General features: G+C 48.5%; 1 protein-coding gene and 1 pseudogene across 2 annotated transcripts in view; one reads left to right on the top strand and one right to left on the bottom strand.

The window, feature by feature from the left end:
* LOC144168688 (uncharacterized) overlaps positions 1–21,603 on the top strand; it is a 204,908-nt gene that overhangs the window by 38,482 nt on the left and 144,823 nt on the right. The gene's annotated exons all lie outside the window — the stretch shown is intronic.
* Positions 14,749–20,594, bottom strand: LOC144168687 (uncharacterized; annotated as a pseudogene). The gene is made up of 4 exons (XR_013322202.1): positions 20,482–20,594; positions 18,893–19,199; positions 17,993–18,175; positions 14,749–17,471 (listed from the first exon to the last, which is right to left on the bottom strand). The product of XR_013322202.1 is annotated as an uncharacterized LOC144168687 (transcript).

The following is a 21,603-nucleotide window of genomic DNA, read 5'->3' as shown; positions in this document are numbered from 1 at the left end:
GTATCGGTATCGGAAGAAAAAGTCCCCAGGAACATGGTGTTATTTTAACAAGAAAGTGTTTTATGTCCGGGTACAGTGTACTAGAAGGGAAAGGTGTGTCGTTCGGGGCCGAGGAGGGGTTCCCTTTTGCGATGAAAATTCCTGCTGAGGAACTCCTGTTGTAAGCAGCGCCCCTGGCGGCAGCGGCGGCCGCAGCGGTCGCTGCTTCCCGGGTGTTGCTCGCCGTACGAGCTCTGATCGAACGTTCTGGTGGGTGCCGTTAAAATGCAGAGCCGTGCTTTCTGAACCATTTTCTTTGCATTTCACGAACTTTGCACTTATCTTAAGCGACTTGCCTGGAAGATTGCTTTGGCTGAGTTTAAATGTTGGGATAACCGCCTCGCGGCCCGACTTCGGGCGTTGTGAGTACGTGAGCCCGGCAACGAAGTGAGGCGCGTTTCAATGTAGGGATAACCGCCTCGCGGCCCGACTACGGGCGTTATGAGTACGCGAGCCCGGCAACGAAGTGACGCGTCGTGAAATTACCGTACTCGATCGCCAACGCGCGCCGATAGTGTACGCGTTGAACGGGTGCTGGCGGAGTGCTTGATTAGCGCGGGTTGTGGTGTAAGAAAATTAGGCAAGAGATGAGGACGCAGGAGGAGAAGTTAAGAGTGGAACGGGGAGAGAAAATAATATGCAAAGGCAGGAAGCTGTGGCAGGATGAAACTTAGTATTGCGAGGGAAGGGGGGGGGGGGGGGGGGGGGCTGCGAGACGGGGCGCGCGCCGGAGAGCGAGTACGGCAATTTCCGCACGCCTTATTTTTGTTGTCGCGTTTCAAGAGTATGGCACTGATATCACGACGGATTCACATGTACAGTAGCTGTGGCGCATTGCACGGTTGGTTGCTAGTCTTGGGTAGGGGGTATACGGGGGTTACGGGGGGGGGGGGGGGGGGAGGCGGGAAAATTTCACGACACCTGCGAGGCGCCAGCCGAGGCTCGAAAAATCGCATATTCCTAGACCACAATTCACGGTGATCGGGCTCCACAGGCGCCCGAAAAAGCGACCTCTTCTCGTTGCATGATCGCAGTCCGCTGTTGCAGAGCGGCACAAAGCAAAAGTTGTCCCTGTTATCCCGACGCCTCAACATCATTGCATGCACAAATCGCATTCCTGAGACTTTTTTCACACACTATGTTGAATGTCCAACGATAAAACGATGCGCAAAACGGCTGTAAGTTTCTTGCATCAGAACGACGACGCAGATACGCAGCCGCAGACGACAAAATAGCAGAGGTGACCGGTCAGCTCCACAAGTAGCGTCTGTTACATCGCCTGTGACCATGTTTATTCATTTATAACACTAAATAGTCTTGTTTCTCTCTTTTATTGCGTCACGTTTCGTAAAATATGTCAAACAACGAGAAAGAGCACTCTTCTCAACAATCACAGTGAAAAAGAGTCCGCGTGTCGTCTGCTACCAACCCGCAAACAAGCAGGCACAACAAGCGGCACGGCGCCGGCGGGCCGTCGCCTGGGAACTCCTGTTGCAGCCAGCGCCACCTACAATTTTTCATCACAAAAAGGACCCTCGCGTTCCATTGGTTTTCTTCCCGGACGACACACCTGTACATTCTAGTACACCATAGCCCGGGTGCACGAACATCTTGCCGACGTCATATACGTCACGGAAGTGGTGTTGCCAGAAAAAGTTCCATTGCCGCGACTGCGCCAGGATTCGAGCCACGAACTCTGTCGCCGCAACGGGAGGTACGCAGCGCTCTGCCCACTGCGCTACGAATTCAAGCGCAAGTAGGTCTACGAAGGCGCCTTATACGCCATTTTCCATAAGCAGCCGGGAAAGGTGAAAATACTCGCAAACCAGTTCTCTCGGCGGCCCTCGCGCCCTCCGCTTCCGGCGGACCAGCGTTGCCAGGGTTGCCAGTGAGTTTTGGGTCAATATCGCCAGACGGCCAGCAAAAAGTCGCCGAATGTCGCCATTTCCGCTTTAGAATTCGCCAACAGTGTCGCCACACTAGATATCTACGGCAACGCCTAAAAATAAAAGCTCCCAATTTTGTATAACCACATAAAAAACAGCAACGCTCAAAACACTTATATTGTATTGATGTTTTTGATGTTCTTGATGAAGCGCGCGCGCTGGAGAGTGCATAGGCGTATTCAGGCGGGTAAAGCTGGCTCAGAAATGTGTCTAAACACGGATGCCGCCATGATGCCACGCTGTAGTTGCCAGATCAGTAGTTGAAGATATGGCTAACAATTTTTCTTGAAAATGAGGCACAAATTTAGGGCCCTAAGCTAAAATTGGGTAACTTTTATGGCAATAACTGAGTTTCTTTACGAGTTTGTATGCTTTTTATTAGTTTTCTTGAAGTATTCATGCTTGACGAACAGAAATAAATGAAATTATAAGCAAAAAGAAGACGTTGGGCTGAGGCGCCAAATTCAGTTTCGGTATATTGTGAGGAGCGTCGGTCGTGTGGGGCTAATTCGCAAAGGTTCACTGTAACACGCCTGAGTGTCTGCTGTGTCACTTCGTTGCTTGCGAAGACTGCCGACGATACGGAATAAAGCCGCGGCCGCCTATCTTCAAGGACACCTTCTCTAGATGTCCGTAGTGGCTGCTGCCGATTTGAACTCGCCGTCAGCCGGTCATATCATGTTACGCGAAACATGGCTGGGCAGATTGGCTCCTTTTAATCGTATATGATTCGTAAATTAAAAACAAACAAATGTACGAACCATTTTACCATGCCTAGCGTATAACTAGGCTCTTGTTTACGGGTGCTGTTATACTTTCACTGAACGGTGTTTTACTTGAGTCAGAGATAAAACAACCGCCAACTAATGATAATAATGGTAACTTTATTTGCACAATAACGTGGTTTTCTAGAGGAGGACAAGGCGAAGCCGAAAGGTAATACCGAATGTAGGTGCAGAAATCTCCTGTGTGGGTGTGTGGGATTGGTGCATATGCTGCTTCGATCGCTGAAACATGCAATCTGAAATTTTTGAGAATATATTTGATGCTTTGCAATACACATTTCTTAAATTCGGTGGATCAGCGACGTTGTTTAATTGCGTATACTTGCACCTCTGCTCTCATATGGCCCATGTATATACCAGCACAGAGGAGGTGGGGGAGGAGTAAACTTCGTTCATGTGAGATGGGCACCCGTGTGGTGGGGCGTTAAGAAAAATTATTCTGTCCTTCCCTGGGTGCCTTCGCCAATGAACGGAAACGGCCACTTCTGTTCACGCCCAATTATCAGGACCACCCCGCCTGCAGGCGGTTTTGCCTGAAGTGCCTGCGGGTTCGGCCGGAAATCTGTCTGTCAAGAGAAACCGCCCAGGAAGCGTGTTTAGGTAACACACATATGCGCTTTCTTGGGTCGCGATGGGACCGTCATGTATTTTGTGCAAGGCGAAGTCGACGAAGGATATACGTCTCCCTTGAAAGGCAAATTAATTTGAGTGCACCTATAAATTGTTATTGCCCCTCGTTAGTTCAATCGTAGTGGTTAATTTTGAAACAGCTGCCAAACATAACTATCGCCGGTGAATCAGACTGCCTAGCACGAGACTATCAATCGCTAATATAGAGTATTCAGTCACTTAATGGGCATTGCATATGGCAGTCATTAAGAAAGCCGACAATAAATTGAACTCTCAATTTTATTATTTGCGACAGTTACATCTGCACGTATCGGTTCAGCCAGGGCCATCTGGAGACGTTCTTCAGCTGTATACACTAGATAAAAGGAAGGAATCCGATATGCGAATGCGATACGCGATAGAAGGAAGGAATTCGATATGTCTAGCACAGTCTTCTCATTTATGCCAACATCAAACCAGTGGCCACAAAGGGCCACACCAGACCTTGTAGAATTTCCACGCTTCCATTCCAGCGTGCTCACAGCAACAAGGATGATGACGAAGTTGCATTACCGAAGCTAGGTTCCAGTAATGCTGTAGCTGATTATGAAAGTTCTGGCTAATGCTCATTCAGATTGTGGTCATCAGCATTCTTATTTTCATCAAAAATAATGGGCCATCACAATGCCATCAGCCCGTGTATCATAAGCAAAAATAAACACAGAAAAAGCAAGAGGGTCATATGTACAAGCAATTCTCATCCAACAAATTTTATTTCACCACCAGTAATACCACCAGACCTCTAGGGGAGTTTGTGATGGTAAGAGCAAGGCTAAGATGACCTAATGTGCGACTTCAAAGAAAGGAAGAAACTGTATAAGAAAGCTAGGGAGGTTAACCAAGGAAAGAAGAAGAAGAACTGCCCAGCTGGCTGTGCTACATGTGGAAATGGGAACAGGAAACTTGAAAGGAAAGGAAAGGACTGGCATAAAATAAAGGATAAAAAATTCGGGAGAAAAAAAAACATGGCGTGGAAATGGCCAGTACAAAGACAGCACCATGGGCGAAAAAAAGATAGGCATAAAACAATCAGGCAAAATGACAAAATGGGCAAACGTAGGATGCTGCATGCTGGTAACACCCCTACAGCACCTGTGACTGTTTTTGTCTCTTAATCACTGCAATCTGCTTCTTCAAGGCAAGAACTGATTTGGCTACTTCAGCCCCATCTTGTATAAAACCACTGAAATATGTCTGATTTTCTGTGTACATAATGTAAATAGGGTACATAATTTCTAATTTTTTAAAATTTCTCCCGAAGTGTCTGCGCCTTCGTGGAAGCTTTCGTAACTAACTGCCTCGTAGAATTGCATTTGATTTGTTCCTTTTTTGCTCTTTTTATGCTGCCTCTGCTTGTATTTGTTTATTTCATTCTTCTCCTCTTCTCGAGTGCTTAGGTTTTTATCATGAAATTGTTTTTTCTTAAAAAAGGTTTTTTGGCTTTTAACCCTGTCTGTTTATTGGCTTTAAACCTGCCATAGCTTTGCTGTAAATAGTTAGTTCCTCTTTCTTTATTTGGGAGAGGGGGCATGAAATTTTAAAAGGTAAAGAGCCCTGCAGCGACTAATGAACACTTGCACTACTTTCTTTGTAGTTGGAAGTACTAAAAGCTATAGTTTCACAAACCCAGAATCGAAATGCACGTTCTACATGATATCTTCTAGCCTCTGGTTTGCTTTTGTTGAGATTTTGTGTAAGCTGCTATTACATAGAATTATTGCGACCTAACCTGACAAAATTAATCATGTACCTTGTGTGACGTCCCCAAGCATACAATCAATGACAAATCTTCTAAGCGTACCTAGAAAAACGGAAAATCTCTTGAGTGAGTTTCTTGATGCACATAACTGAGTAATATTAGGCTTGGGTATTTCACGGTTATTGAATCTAAGCTAATGCAAGGGGCACTACCTAAAAGCATTTCAACTGGAGAAAAAAGTTGACACACGTGCTGCAGGGGCCTCGTAGACAGGCACAGGAACAGGCACAGAAAGCGTGTTTGTTTAGCATGAAGTGCAGTCACAAATACGATTTCCATTTACATGCATTTCTTGGAAGCGTTGTCCAGTTCGAACTTCCATTCGCTAGAAAAGCAAATAGTTGTAAAGAGCACCTCAATAGATTGCGAAAAAAATCAGCTGACGCATACATGGGGGGGGGGGGGGAGGCATGTGAAACATGTTAAAATAGCGCTGTACAGACGGGTCAACAAAGAAAAGACTACACAGGACTAGTGCTGCATATCAACTGAACTATTTTAGCACACACAAAATGATAAATACAGAAACAGCGCATGCGCGAATACAGGGGAAGCCAGCAGGAAAAAATCAGGGGACAGAAGCTATCAGGGGGAAGTGATTTCTTTTTAAAGGGAGAAGGAAAATAAATGGACTGGGGATATTATTAATTTCTCATGGGAGCTCACCTGCATTTAACACAGTCCGGAAGCAGGAATAGTTGGGGAAATAGGATAGGAGAGAGAAAAGTAAAGATTAGAAAGGAAGAAGAGTAGTTCCACTGTGGTCGATTCCGTCGCACACAACACACCGCGAACACTGTTGGCTGGCGTAATGCTGCGTCCGGGAGACGAGAAACCTCGAAGGGAACAGTGAAGCGCGGAGGCGAGCATGGTGCGACGAAGAGCGAAGTCTGCGGCGGTCCCGACCGCTTTGGAGACGGGTACTAGGAAGGGGGGGGGGGGGGGGGGGGGAGGGGGCGGGAGCTAGCACTTGACCGCCCACACCAGCAGAGCGAAAGCCTGGCGACGTCCAACGGCCCGCGCTTGCAACGGGCCGCCGAAATGAAGCCCCTCCGAAGCACAGGAGCACGAAAAAACACGTCCGCTCAACTCCGAAGCGACGACCGAACTCCCCTGACGCACCCACAAAAGCTACCTCTCCGAGCGTACGAAGTACCCGCTAATCTACGCGCTACCCATCTCAGTTGCTGAGAATGCAAAACTGCATCTAACGCGGCAGCATGGCACAAACGTTCGCTACCTACCACAGGAAAAACTTCACACAACGTTTCTGCACAGCAAAGTTTTCACGGCGCACTCACAGCAACGGTGGCTGCCATGACTGCCATGATGGAATGCGTGGGTTACTAGGTGAATACCCACTACTGCCGCCAACTCTAGTAGACAAAAAGACAGCGGGCAACGCTGTGAGGGTGGCATCATGTCTGTGCCCGGGTGTAGCACGGTTTCAATGCATGGGCTGGCCGGGCAGCTTTTCCTCTAGAGTCAGTAGTATTAACTCTATGGGCGTATTGAATGCATCCGGGTGTGCTTCTGTAGCCCCGGATGCTAGTGATGTTGATATGTCTGTATGCATGGCAATCCGGGCGTGCTCTCGTAGCCCTGGATAGAAGGGCGCGCGCTGGCGAGGTTGCTGCTCCGCGCGAACAAAGCGAGCGCCGTGGCGTATTGCGGCGCCTCTCATGCCGGGCGAGCTGCAATGCAAGCCCCGGCCGGTACTGTCATTGATGGACCAAGAGGCTTAAGTGCTATGCCGCTCCCAGTTAGTACTAGGGTTCAGCCATGTATCCAGCCAGCCACAGGATTACCTGGGCTTCGGCAAACCGCCCCCGTCGCCACTCTCGGGGCGCGCGGTGGCCCCGCGCCGTTTCACACCGGCTACGTCGCCGCTGAAGGCCTGGGTCGCACTAGAGAGGCTTTCTTGTCGCACAGGCCACCCGTTTTCGGAAGCAACGCGGCAGTAGACCATGTACGCTGTCGTAGCCTACGCGGGAGCAGAGGAGGCTCGGTCAGCGCCACTCGCCAACACCAGCGGGCTGGGCGCACGAAATCTCCGGACAAACCGGCCGCCGAGCCACCGAACGACCAGCGAGAATTTTCTCGCCCCGCAGCGGACCCCTCGCCGCGCACGTTCCTAACGGAGATGCTCCCCGAGATGCAGCCTCGTTGTTGCAGCAAGCCAGTAGCTTGATCGAGTCCCTTTCAGGTGCTCTAAAGGTTTCCCTGGAGGCACCGAAGCTGTCAAGGCCACTGGTGAGGCTGTAAATGCCAGTTTACCGCGGTTACGAGGATACCATCAGCGTGACCGACTTCACTGAGGCTCTCACGCACTACCAGACAGCCATGGGACTCAGCGACAGCGATATGCTCGCTCGTGTCGTGCCAGTCGTGCTTACGAAGCGAGCAGCGCAGTGGTACCAGCTTGCCGGTCACCGATCGGCCACGTTCACTGAACTCAAGGCGGTAATCCGTCGCTAATATCTTCCAGTGGACTGCCATCGGAGGACGCGGCGTGGACTGGAGCAGCGCACACAAGCTCCCTAGGAATCCCTCCTAGTGTTTGTGCGGAGTATGGAGAAGCTATATCAAATCGCCGAACCGACAGCCCCGAAGGATGAACGCGTCGAGAGGGTTATCAGGCAGGCGCAACCCACTTTTGCGGCGTACCTGCGCGGCGCTCGGTTCCGCGACCTGGAGGAGCGAGCCGCTGAGGCGAAGCGGATACGGGGCCACATACTCGCTTCCCGAGCGTATCGCCCCCTTCCTCCGGCAAGCGAAGCTCTTGAGCCCCGCTGCGCGTGGAAGGGAGCTTCCTCTTTTTCTCGCCATCCGCCGGCCGCCGCCCACGCAGTCGGAGCGGAAGACAAAGGTCTGTTGGAAATTAGAGAACAAGCTTTGGACCCAGACATCTTACGGACGCCACACGGCCAATGCCAGGAAAAACCCTGCAACAACCGCCCTGAACTCCCAGGTCCGGCGGCAGGCGGAGACACTCCAAGGGATGCCAATCGCGGGAATACCCGTGGTGGGCTGCGCTGTTTTCGTTGCAGAAAAGAGAGCCATACGAAGCGCAATTGCTCCCAGCCGCCGGCGCCGGCCGAGCGGAAAAGCCCGTTCGGCCGAAGTAATTCTGGCCCCTCCCTAGGTCGCCCGGTTTACCCTGTCGGAGGGCCTGCTCCGTTCATCAGTGTCGTTCGTCATTGCGGGCCGAGAATCCCGGCTTTATTGGACACGAGAGCTAGCGCTTTGTTCGGAGACGAAATGTTGCACGTCTTGCAACAGCGTTCTGTTCGCCTCAGGGAGTGCCGAGCTGTGTTCAGCCTTGCCAGCGGTGTGGCGCGTGCCGGCGGCGCCGCAAGGTTGACAGTTTGATGGTACGGGCGGAGGAGTCGATGTCGTTTTATCCGCCTGCCAAGCCAGAGTGTCCCCGTGATTTTGGGCCGCGACTTTCTTGGGAAGTCCAGAATTACGATCGACATTACGATCCCGCTTTCTGACCCCCGATGCCAACCCCCACGCCGCCGCCTCGACATGCCCACGCCTCGGGCGAAATAAGACACTGAACAGAGACGACTGAAACTTTCGAACACCGCATGACCGCCTCACGCGCAGAGGTATTGCGGCCGTGTCAAAGCCACACCGACTATACTCGGTTACAACTCAAGAACGGCACCACCTCATGTAGTGTATCACTCCGCCAAAGCGCCGGACCCGTGACGTCAGTGCGCGCGCGTTTTGAAAGGGGTTTGCTATGAATGCGTGATATCGTCTGCCTTGTCTCACGCAGTTTGTTTGTCGTCACTGGAGTCGTTTATAAGCATATTAAGCCAAAAAAATCACTGTAACGGCTCACGCCATGTTCAAAATATTCCCAGTAACGCCCTACTTGCGCCGCGCGGAGAAACATCCGGCTACGGTGATAAGGCACAGCGGCAACTTCCGGTGCCATTCTTAAGTTGTCACCGAGTATAGGCAGAGCAACGCCACCTAGACTGGAAAGAATTTCCTCTAGGTGGCGTTGGGCAGAGCCGTCGAGACGGACGGAGAAAGAGAAGTGGGGGAGCGAGAGTCCGAAGCCGAAATTCGCCATAAAAGCGCCATGTCGCCATTTGTGATTTTCGGTCGCCGCGGGCCTCTCAAAGTCGCCAATTTGGCGAAAAGTAGCCACCAGTGGCAACCCTGAGCGTTGCCTTTGCGCGCTGGACTGTTAACAGCGCTCGGGGCGGTACGCTCCGCTGCATAGTACAAGAGTGTTTCTCACCGTTTGCTTAGTTTTTGCGGAACTTTAAACTGTTTTAGCCAGTGTTGCGATGCTGTTCAATGCGCAAACATCGCTTGGTCAGCGCTGTTAGGTGGTGGTTGGGGAACAACCAGAGAAAGCGAGAAAAAGTCTCCGCCAGCAGTCATCTGCACGTCACTGCCTGGAGAAGACGCGATGCCGTTGCGACATGTTTTTGCTGCATCGCTTCCGAACGGACACCGAGTTGAGACATCCGTGTACACCGTTGAAAAACTGCAAAGATTTTCTACCGACGACCAACTCTAGGGTATCTTCGGTGCACTTCTTGGACGGCAAGAAGACGGACCAAATCCGCTTATCGCGCGCAAAGCTGCGACAGGGGCGACAAAACGGAACCCCCTTAAATGTTAGAAATAACTGTATACTTTACAAGACATTATTTATTTATTTTTTATTTATTATGGGGTTTAACGCACCGACGCTTCACAGGCGATGAGGCGCGCCGTAGTGGAGGGCTCCGGATTAATTTTGAATAATTTTTTTTTGTGGGGGGCGGGGATCTTTACGTGCGCCGATCCAACAAAACATTAGATAACTCCTGGTTCTTTGTAGTCAATTTAAAATAACATATTGGTGGGTCATTATGGCCGATTGGAATTAAACAATGCCCTTTCAATCTAATATTTCAAATCACGGCCTTTTGTTTACTTCTTTCCAGGCGAACGCATTACACTGCCAAACGATAAGAAAGGATCACTTTCTTCATCGTACACTGTTGGTCGATAGCAGGATAAGCAGGCAACACAATGTGGAAAGGGAGCTCGAGATATGCGAACGCTTCATTTGGAAAATAGCTCAACCTGTTCACAACGCGGTCAAAGCAAAAGTTTCTCTTCGTTTTGCGTTGTCACGGAATCTAAAGTACTACAATTACAAAGCAGCCACTGCTGATCGCGTAAAGCATTCATGATACGAGCAGCGGGTCCACAAAGATGGGCTCCGAGCGATAGGGCACATGCTCTGCGCAGACTTGGCCAATCATGATCACAACCTTCGAAAAGTAATTTGACTGGTTGTGCGATTGTGTTTATTTTCCTCCCAGGCAATTTTATTTCGTCAGTAACCATCATAAGTCTAGTTCAGAAAGATTATATCGTATTTTAATGCCAACAGCTTGGGAATCGCCTCGTCGAAAGTCCATCGCGAGTGCGGGTTAGCGTGACCCACACGCTGTGCGCGCTCCGCATTCGACGTCCGCGCTTCCGTATACATGACTGATCGGTTAACATAATAGGCATGGTTGCATTAAAAATACGTATTTACATCCGGATATCGATTTTTATGTCAGTCGAGGCCATACCGATAGCGGTTGCATCGCAGAACTGCGGAGCCCCACCGACACCACCATAACCACTGCTACTGCTGCTCGCAACAGCCGGGTTCGGCATCTTCCGCTCTGGCAGAAAATTACGACATAAAATCCGTCCGCAGATGGTGAAAACAAAACATAATACACACACACACGTACTGCAACCACTAACTCAACGAAAAACCACTAGGGTTCACTCGGTAATGCCCGGGTACCGAATAGACCATTTTCAGGCGATCCCAGAGCGCACCGCGGCCGCGCGATGCAGTATGGGAAAAGCTTGTACGCCGCGCCGGCCGAGCGAACCGAGTGAAGCGTTCGGCAGCGACGGAGCTGGATTTAAGACAACGCACCAAACCCGCCGCTTGTTTCTCGACGCACCCCACTACGTAAGTACGTGTTTTCACGCATCTACGTTTTTGTCTTCGTTTCATATACATTGTGAAAACTACATAACAGACTCTCAGCGAACTTGACTGAGCGGCTGCGCTGCTTTGTTGTGGAAAGCTCGCCTCCGCAGTTACGCAGGTCAATTAGCACTGATTTCGTCTATTGAAACTTCGCTTACAGGACGTAACGTTGTTCGGGCAACCCGAGACAGCGAGTAAGCAGCCAGTGGGACCATGGCTTCTGTAAAAAAAAGGTAAGCTGCTCTGCTTTTGAGCCCGCCCGGCACTCGCTGTGCTACGGTTGTGCGAATGCCGCGCTGGTTCTCCGATGTATCTCGGGTAGCTCGCTGCCTTACTGGCGTTCAAAAACAAATGTTATTTCATCTCAGCCCCTGCATATCAGAAAATATTGTTTGGGATGTGATATTACGGTTCGGTTTCTCCAGTTTCTCGTTGAGAAGTGAAGTAAAAGTGAAGGCAGCCTGCGATGTTTTGTTTTTTTTTTTTACTTTGCGGCGCTCATTCCATGAAGCGCAAATCTGCTTAGCGGTTATAAGCTGCGACCGACTTGGAGCCAATAATCAGTAGGGCCTTTGTTCTGTTTTAAAGACATGTCACGGCAACGGGGGAGGGGGGTAGATGTTGGAGCACCGATATCGGCGATCAACTGCGAGAGCACTTGCGCATTTTTGTCAACGCTTGTTTAAAACGTAGAAGTTCTGCTGGTGCCAAGAGGTATACCGCAGTGACGCGTGACGTTAGTTTTTCCGGCATACAGCCGGTTGAGGTGGGAAAAAGTGGCGAGCTGCCATTCCCGTACCTACATACAGCTGTTTCGCTGGTTAAATAATATTGGCGTGGTATTCCTAATCTGGCTCTCGCAACAAACATTCAGTTGAATTCACCTAAGAGCTCTTTCGGCGTTGTTGCAGACAGTTAGCTGGCCTTTATTTCGGCTCTCCTTTTACAATATTTATTTGGTTTGTGTGTTTTTGTCTGCCACACAGATCTATTTTGGCCCCTGCACAAGAGCCTTCAGAGCCAAAGGGTCCATGGACTAAACAGATGAAAGGCTTCCCAGAAGGGTTCTGTGAAGACAGAGTCACAGAGCACGGCAAAGCAGCAGGGGCTACGAAGCACACTGCCTCCGGGTACAAGTTGTTCAAAGCTGACAAAGTTTCGGGCATACTCTTGCATCACGACTCAAAGGGAACCTACATCAGAGCCAAAGTGGAGGCGTCATTTAGCATAGGCAAATTGTACAATGTGATGTGTATTGTACATGCTGACGGCAGTGTAAAAAAAGGTCACTGCTTGTGTGCAGCTGGTGCTGGTGGTGTTTGTAAACACGTCTCGGCTCTGCTATGGCACATGCTGGATGTCAAGCGAATGGGCCACCTGTTTGTACCTGACGCTGTGTCGTGCACATCGAAACCAAGAACGTGGGGCCCCGTAAGCCTCCGCAAGCGGAAGCTACTAGTCACCGAATTCTCGAAGTTGGAGTTCAAAAAACACGTACCTGGGAAAGCCCCGAAGCAGCAGGTAGAACCGTTGGACAGCTCGAAGGTTGTGATGACTGAATCTGCCCTCAAGTCGTTTTGTGTTGGCCTAGAGGAAAGTGGCTTCTCTCCTATGCTTGTTGCCCACATTGATGAAGTGAACTACCAGCCTGTGAATACCTGCCAGCCCACTGAATCGTGGATTGAAGAGGAAGCGCCCATCAAGCTGCCTCTGTATGTGCTTGGGGGTGAAATCAGGGAGGACATGGCATGCTCCTTATCAATGGAAGAGGCCCATGAGCTGGAGAAAATGACCAGAGGCCAAAACACGCCACTGTGGCTGGAGGAGCGGAAGAAAAGGATCACAGCCTCGCGGTTTGGGGATGTAGTCCTACGGAAAGCAGCAGTGAGTGAAAAATTCATTGCATCATTTTTGAAGCAAGGAAATTGCACTACGCACTACATGAAGGTCGGCCACGACAACGAAGAAAATGCAATTTCGAAGTACAAGGAACTGCGTGGTGTAGAGGTTCACCCAGTGGGACTCTGCGTCCATCCTGGTGCTCCGTTTCTTGGTGCCTCCCCAGACGGCCTTGTGTGGGACAAGACAAACAATGACTTTGGCCTTGTTGAGGTGAAGACGCTAGCAAAAGCAATGGAGGACGGGCTGACTGTAGAGGAAGCCATTCAGAAACGCCTAGTGCCCTTCTTCAAGGAAGGAAAGCTAAGTGAGAGGCACAAGTACTTCTACCAAATCCAGGGACAGCTAGGTGTTACAGGTTTGACGTGGTGCGATCTTATTGTTGATAGTGGAGGCGACATTTATGTCGAGCGCATCATGTTCGATGCGCAGGTGTGGGAAGACATGTTTGCTATACTGGAACGTTTCTACACGACTCACCTTGAACCTAACGAGAACAACCCTGTATAAGGTGTTAATATGTGATTCATTGCAGTGTTTAACACGCCCACGCAACGCAGGCGATTTGGCGCGCCGTATTGGACGGCTCCGGATTAATTTTGGGCACCTGGGGATCTTGAACGTGCGCCGAAATCTCGTTCATACGGGCATTTTTGCTTTTTGCCCCCATCAGAAAAGCGGCCGCCGCGACTGGGTATCGAATCCGCGACTCAGTGCTAGGTGTTAATATGTGAACTGTGAGAGCACGTAAAAACTGCCACAACGGCATTGAAATGCACCTTTTGAATGGGTGGATCCTTCCATACACATCTGTTGTAATAACGTTTAAACTTGGGCTAGAAATGAAGCAGCACAAAAAGTTGCGCATACCGCAGAGTGCTGAACTAGCACCTAACCAGCATTATTCACAGAGAAATGTAAAAACCCCTTGAATGTTTGTATATATACATTATCGCTCTTCATGAAACAAGTTCCCGGTTTGGTAGTTGTGCTGTGCTCGTTGTGCTGCTGTTTCCACGTGGAACGTTTTCTATTTGTTTTAAGATCGACTTAGCAAACTAGGGTTTTGTGATGGGTGCTTTCGAAGCTCGTTCTTGAAGTTCTTACTGTAACAGTGGCGAAAAGATTTTCTGTGCATAAAAGGTATTTATACAATGCTGCAGCTAACATGTTTTCGTATGTAGTGATGTTTATAACATTTTTGTGTTTCCCTAAAATTGTGTAATACTAGTTGAATGTTTGACTGATTCCTGAACATGTTTATTTCCCTCCTTTGAGTTGTACATTTACCTTCTGTGAATGAACATTATGCATGCACTAGATCTTGACTGCTGCATAGCAAGCAGCACGATGGAAGTGGCGTGCGTCTTGAAGTGTTCAGATAAGGGGTAAAGAACCTTTCCTAATTCTGCTGTCCCTGCTCTGATCTGTCACCGTGAACTGCCAACTTATTCGTGCATTTTTATTGTTCCGGATATATAGTCACTATTTGTGGCATGTGTGCGAAAGCAACTCAATTGTTTATTTCTTATCAAGGTGCATTGCCTTTGCTGGGTTCAGAAGCTTTATATTATGTCACCCTTAGTAATATTCTGTTCTTTATGACGGGCCAGAACATTGAAACCACCAAGCTGTGTTATAAAATTTATTGCTCGACTCGCGTGTCCGGGTCGCAATTATCTTTTCAGTGACAGCTGTTCTGCCATGCACACTTGTAATAAAATTATACTGTTTACACACACCAAAGATTTTCAATGCAAAATGTTTCGTTCAATACATTGGCGGAAAATCCACTGCCCGCGGCACACGGCCGAACGCACGGCACACCAAAAGGAAAACTGCTCAAAGAGAAAAAACAGCGCAATGAACCCTCGGAACAGCGATACATTTCTTATGGAAGCTCATGTAATCAAAGTAGCAGGGTAAAGAATGGGTAAACGGTGCTCTGGGTGGGCCTCTGGAATAGGAAAGGAGCACACGACGCCCAAACCACAACTCGGCGATTTTAGCTGGCCAATGGTGCATCTAGTGAAAGGGCTGTGGCCTTTCATTTAAAACACGTAAGAGACACTCAGTACTACAGGAAATATTTAGGAATGGCGATTACACAAGTAGGATCTAGGCGAGTAGCAAGGCACGTTTTTGCTCACACCAGATATGTAGAGCTAACAATAGTGATTGGCGAAGCTTTTCAGTCAAAGCAACCAAAAAAGAAATGAACACTACAAAAAGAAAAGGATGACAATGATATCGACAGGACACAATCATAACACTGAACACAAGCAACTACAAGCACCATTTCATTATCATAAACAGAATGAATGCGCTGAATTCCAAATGACACTTGTTATGCATATTTCATTGCTGCGGCTCATGTGGCGATCGACTCTGAATAGTCTACGTACAGCAGGTGTGGAACATGGCAGTGCACACAAAATCGGCATGTCCATGCCACAATTTACTACTAATGCTTTCACACTGACAACATCAAAGAGTGTTTTGAAGTCCTCCAATATTTTAACAGTGGAGCTGTTGTTAGTGGTAGTAAGTTCGGTGTTGCAGGGAAAAATGCCAAGAAAATGCTGAGCACTCGTGAGCGCTTGCCTCGCAGTGACCTTTATGTCACTGGCTCACGCAGTGGCTTTAGCACAAAAAATCAAGTGTTAGTGCGCACATAATGCTTTAAATGAGGAACACGGCACTACCTATGCATATGACGACGACTATTGCTAGCACAGTGCAAAGGGACGATGGACCATGTAAATAAACCATTTCAAACTTGTCCAAATGCGTGGTGAGGTGTCCTGCAGTGCTCACGTACAAAGAAATCCTGCAGCTTCACTGTGGTTCAAGCCTTGCGCGACTTAGTGCAAGCTTCGCCACCTTTTGAAAGTGCTGCAGTAGTTTAAAGAAGTGGAAACTTCCTTTGCATGCACTTTTTTCCCAACTCCATTCTGTAAAACACACTATGCAAGTCACTGTGGTTTAGAATAAAATAGCACTAGCAGCACAACACACACTCTTTAAGAAGTCCGTTCACATCATCTCCACACTCCTATTTACTAAGGAAAACTTGATGGCAGCTTTACACACCTTTACAATACAAAAATATGGGTTGAAGGTGAAAATTAACACTACATGCTATGATTTGAAAATTATTGTTCGACTAGGAGCACTTGCAAAGCCACATCACGTTGCTCAGATATAAAAAGACAAACTTTTCAACAACACAAAAGTGTAACACTACCGGTCGACCAAAGGTTCGTTCACAAAGTTGCAGAGCAGTGTGCAAATTTTCCACACAGCATTTAGCCTGTGAGCCATCCTGTTTGAAAATGTATTCTTCACGAGCCGGAATGTTTTTACTTGACCGATGACACGCTCGACATGGATCCTCACCTTTGCTATCTGCCTGGTCTTTTTTTCGTCCTCGCTTGACAGCTGTGAACGGCCTTTCAAAAAAGGCGGAATATTCAATGTAGCTCCTACCTTGGCTAAATCTTCCTCAATAAGGAATCCGCGATCTGCCATAACAGTCTCTCCAACATCAAGGAGTTCGTACAACCCACTCCGTCGTGTAACCTCTTTGTCTGACAACCTACCAGGTGCCAGGTTAGCCACAAGTGTAACCATTCCATTAGGAGATATGCCAAGCAATCCCTTGGCTGTATTATGGTGCTTATATGGCGAGTATGTGGCACTCTGTGTTGCATAGTCGCTCGGTGTCTCGATGTAAAGCTCTGTGCAATCCAAAATGACCCGGGTTTTGGGGTACAGTTTCTTGAATTCCTCCGGCATGAAACGGTCAATAAGCTTTCGACTTGGCCACTTAGGAACTTTGTCTAGGTATGCGGCTAGAAACTCAATCCAGAAGACACAAATCCTACTCACGCTGCTGACACTAATTTCAAACCTGTAAGCCAAGTCCATTTCAAGCAGGCCGAGCCGCAACCGCATCAGCACGCACGTCAGTTGGTCCATCGTGTGGACAACTGTTGGTAAGCCGCTACCACCATTTTCACTGAATTTGGCAAGCCCTTCATTCACAAAGGTGTAAAAAAGAATAAACCTCTGAGAGCTTTCAAACCCTGTGTAAAAGCGCAGCTTTTTTGGGTCATTCAGGATCTCCAGAGATTTTTGGTTGCTAGGCACTGGTTTCTCTATGCTCTGCAACTGACACTTTGCCACAGTGATTTCTAGTTGCCTTCTCCGGTCTTTCAGCAGCCTTTATTCCTCTTCCAAGCGTTCAGCTTCAGCTTGGAGTTTGTTGGAAGTTTCAAAAAGGGCAGCCACCTGCCTTTTGTTTTCTTCCACAGCCTGCTGCGGGCTAACTTGTCCCACAGAGTAGGAGTGATCTGGTCATGAAAAAAAATTGTGGACAGGGAGCTTATTATTGACTTTCTTTGAAGTTTTAAATAAAAACCGGTGCAAATGGAAATGCAGGTATAACAAAGCTGATAATGATTATGTAGCTCGATGGCACAAAGACTACTTGACCAAAGTGACCCAAGAAAAAATTTAGAAAGTAAAGGCTCTCTAAATGGCCATGGCATAAAACAAAGCTTACGACTCTTTCATGTCCTTAAGAGTCACAAAAAAGCAGCAAAAGTGAAGAAACCTAAGATGTAAAGCTACTACAGTTGTGCTCTATGTTGCAGACAGTTTCTTGTGTTAAGTGGACTAAGAAGCTGCTGAAGCTGTTGCAACAGGTTTTGAAAAGCAATGCATCGTAGGCTTTGTACGGGCAATGCAGAGTTAGTTTCAAATTTACATTTGAATGCTACACTTCCTGGCCGTGATAATCAATTAAGTGATTAGCATGCTTCATATCCCACAAGAACCTGTTTTTTTATCACTGAGAAGCTTAGGTTCTTACCAATAGGCTGTGCAGGCTTCCAGCTTTCCTCACGAACCTCGGGTAGACTGGTAGAATGCACTGCAGGTCCAACAGTGACCATGCTGGCCACATCCAGCTCTGGAAGAACCACAGGTTCTTGGGGTTGACGGTCCACTGGAGTTGCTGTAACCGCACTGCATGGTGGCTGCCTTGAAACTCGACCTGCACATCATACATTACAAGCCACACTTTGGTACATGATGCGTCGGCATTGATTGCATTATCCTACATGCAGGGGAGCGTACCATGTAGCACCAGGCAGCCACGGCTTTTTCCTGCTTTGTACAGAACTGACCTAGAAACAATTTCTTACATCGGTGTCACAATTAGCCAAGCCCTACCACCATTTTACGAATCTGTCTTTGTTTTACATAGAACTTTACTTTCTGTTGTCGCGCTTCTCTCATATTTCCCTAACCTCCTGTGAATCTCTGCTATATTATGACGGATAGCAATCTTTGCGAAGCAAAAAAGAAATGTTCACGTATATGCCCAATGCCACTGAGAACAAACTTTTTCAGCTTATGTCTCACAAGTGATTCACTTTCATTTTGACTCTGCCTTTCAACGACAGCATGCTCTTTGTTTCCTTGTTGATGTAATCTTGCAAGATCCATAAGGAACGTGCTGCACTAACACCTTTAGGGCTATAAGGATGCCAATAAACTCTAACACTCCTTGAATGTGCTTTACACAGCTAAAAAGAATAATTACTTGTATTGTCGTTTTTGCTGCATTTAGCTTCACGAAAATTAAACTAAATAGGAAGTTATAGCTCCTGACAGCCATAGCCTAGCAATAAAAAGCATGCTGCTCGTCGTAGTGTGGATATATAAATTTTTCAACCACATCATGAATTTTCACTGGAACAATACATACACCTGCGTGGGGGTCCCTGTGCCCATTCTGGGTAGGTCTTGGTGGGGAAGAAACGTGGAGCTTTGTCTTCGTACGCCTTCCGTCCTGTCTTGTTGAAGTGAGCCCCGCAAATTCTGTGGCTTGGTTTTGGTGTCCACAGGCAGAATTTTCCTCCCGGTCCCTTCCGGTTGATGCGCTTCAGCCACACCATCTTTAAAGCAGGGTCATTTGGAAATTTGTGCCAAGACAACCCCGGACTCTTCACGGTGTTGTTGTCGCAGCCAGGCACACAGCAGGTCTGCCCGCTTTTCCCCCGTGTTGGGGCCATCTAAACGAGCAGAAACGTACAGCACAGCATAAATAACAGGCGTTGTACTGCATCAATCGACCAAAAAAAAAAACAATGCAAAATCACACCGGTCAGCCAAATGCTGTCTGGCGTAAACATTATGCTGCTTTCCACAACACTACCGGCCGATCTTAAACCTGCCAAGCAAAACTTTTGAACCGTTTCTTTTTGTCATTTGCTGCGCCCAGGGACGCGGTCGAACAGGGTCGAATTGGCCGGTTTTTAGATGATGGCGGAAAATGAAAACGCCCAATTCTTTCGACTGCGGAACACGTTAATGAGCTCCAGCTGGTCTACATTTATCCGCAGCCCCCACCACGGGTGCCATAACCCAGATGTAGCTTCAGTGCAAATCACCTCCCCCCCCCCCCTCCCCGCACTAAATGCTCTGAAATGTTTACGCGACCACGCATAAACACTTAGAACTTCGTAATAAAATACCACCCAACATTTCTGTGTATTTATTTGATCTTATGGTGACGTCTCGATCATTCACAGTCTCAAAACACCTGTTCCGCGAGGCGTGCCGCTGCATTATTTAAAAATGGTAAGGACGCGCCTTGCAAGCCCGCAAAGTTCGCAAGCAGAAAGCGCGACAGAAAGGCAGAAAAGGTTGGCGCGCGCGGCATAAAACAGGTGACCGCATGGCTGCGTAAAGTCACATGCCGAGCGGTTGGTGAAATTTCGTAGTTCGTACATTTTGCAGATACACCCTCTGACAACGACTGATTGTGCTGTTGTCTGCTGTGGTAGTTACTTCAGATATGTCGAAACGATTCCAGAGAATACATGTGCAGCTAAGGGCTTTTTATCAAGCACGAAAGCCACCGAACGTATTCAAACGTTTGATTTTTGCTGCCTCATTTGGCGATAAGAATGCGTTATCCTCACGTCTTCATACTTACAGATGCCGTGACGTAGCTAACGCCGCAGGCAGGCGCGCGATAAATAGCTTTCAGGGCGTGCGCGCGCTAAACGCGCTAACTGCGATAGCGCACCAGCCTTTCACCAAAACGGCACGCGCTCGCATGTTTACTGTCACAAAGCTTTCGACTGTACGGTGGGTTTCACGCCAGAGTGTGATGCGTTTTTAAACTGGAGTATTGGCCACAGAAGTGCGCGATGTTTACAGGCGGCTTTGCGCCCATCGCCTGCTGCGTGCGCGATGCGTCATCCTGCCTTTTCGAACCAGTCGCGATACATATATGAAAACGACTATGTGCTCACGCTCGTCAAACGAATGCATGTCCTAAAACCTTACCTGGAGCGTTCCGCAGTATCAAGCACGTCGATTCCCGGTGTTTTCACGCAGAAAGGAACAGTCGGGCGCAGAGCTTTCGTCGCGGAGCAACCTTCCGTCCGGAGCAGCACTCGGAAAGAGCATCCGGCATCCGCTTGGCAGGTTTGACAAGAGGTTGTTGCAGATAGATGGATAAGAAAGAGGTGTCCTCTTTTTTTTTGAGTTAGGCGGTAACAGGCGTCATCTCGTAGGATTTATTCGAGTTACTGCTTCAAGCGCGCAGCACTTGAAGCTGCTAGCGGGCCGAAAGAAACGCGGGTTGGAGTGGCCCGGAGCGGGCGCGTACAAACATTTCCCATGACCACTTGCGCGGCCGCTCGTGGCGCTCGCGTGCCAGGTTGGGCTTCATTTGAGGCGAGGGAAGCGCAAAGTAAGATACGTTTTGAGGAGCGGCTTAGACATTTAGATGAGAAGAACTGGGCAGCCAGAGTGCACAGGTACGTGTACCTTAAAAGTGTGGACACCCAATGGCGGAAGAGGACGCGAAAGCTGGCGACTAAATATACCTTGACCGCGGCAAATAAACAAGGGGGGGCAGTTAAAAAGCAAGTGAAGGAAACAGAGACGCTCATGTGGAAAGAGAGGATGGAAAAGAAGGGATCGCTGGGAATCTACCAAGCAAGCAAAAAAGAGATCCGGAAAGAGAACTTTTATGACAACAATAAAGGTAGTGCGTTGCTCTTTGAGGCGCGGGCTGGCTGCTTGAGAACTCGAACTTACATGAGCAAATATTCGTCCCAGGATGAGACATGTGTTGTATGTGGCAGGGATAAAGAAACAATCGACCACATAGTAATAGGATGCCAAAAGATTCAGCCGGATAGAATTGGGGGAAAAGTCCTACTTCCTGAGGCACTGGGCTTCGCAACAGATGGAAACATTAACTGGTCAGCAGTAGGTATTACTAAGCAGCGGCTAGAGTATTGGTGGAAAAAAAGCAGGGAAGTCGATAAAATAACATCGCAGCCAGGGGTAGCGGCAGGGCAGAAGTAAAAAGAAATCCGAGTTGAGGGACTAAATTTAAATTCAAACTACTAAGATAGGCTAGATGGCGCGCGCCATCACCCCGATTCAAAGGGGAGG

Source organism: Haemaphysalis longicornis, unplaced genomic scaffold, assembly GCF_048455015.1.
Source record: "Haemaphysalis longicornis isolate Haplotype H1 unplaced genomic scaffold, Haemaphysalis longicornis Haplotype H1 scaffold_2, whole genome shotgun sequence".
Lineage (NCBI taxonomy): Eukaryota > Metazoa > Arthropoda > Arachnida > Ixodida > Ixodidae > Haemaphysalis > Haemaphysalis longicornis.
The sequence above is the reverse complement of the archived record's forward strand: the minus strand, read 5'-3'. Positions and strand labels throughout refer to the sequence as shown.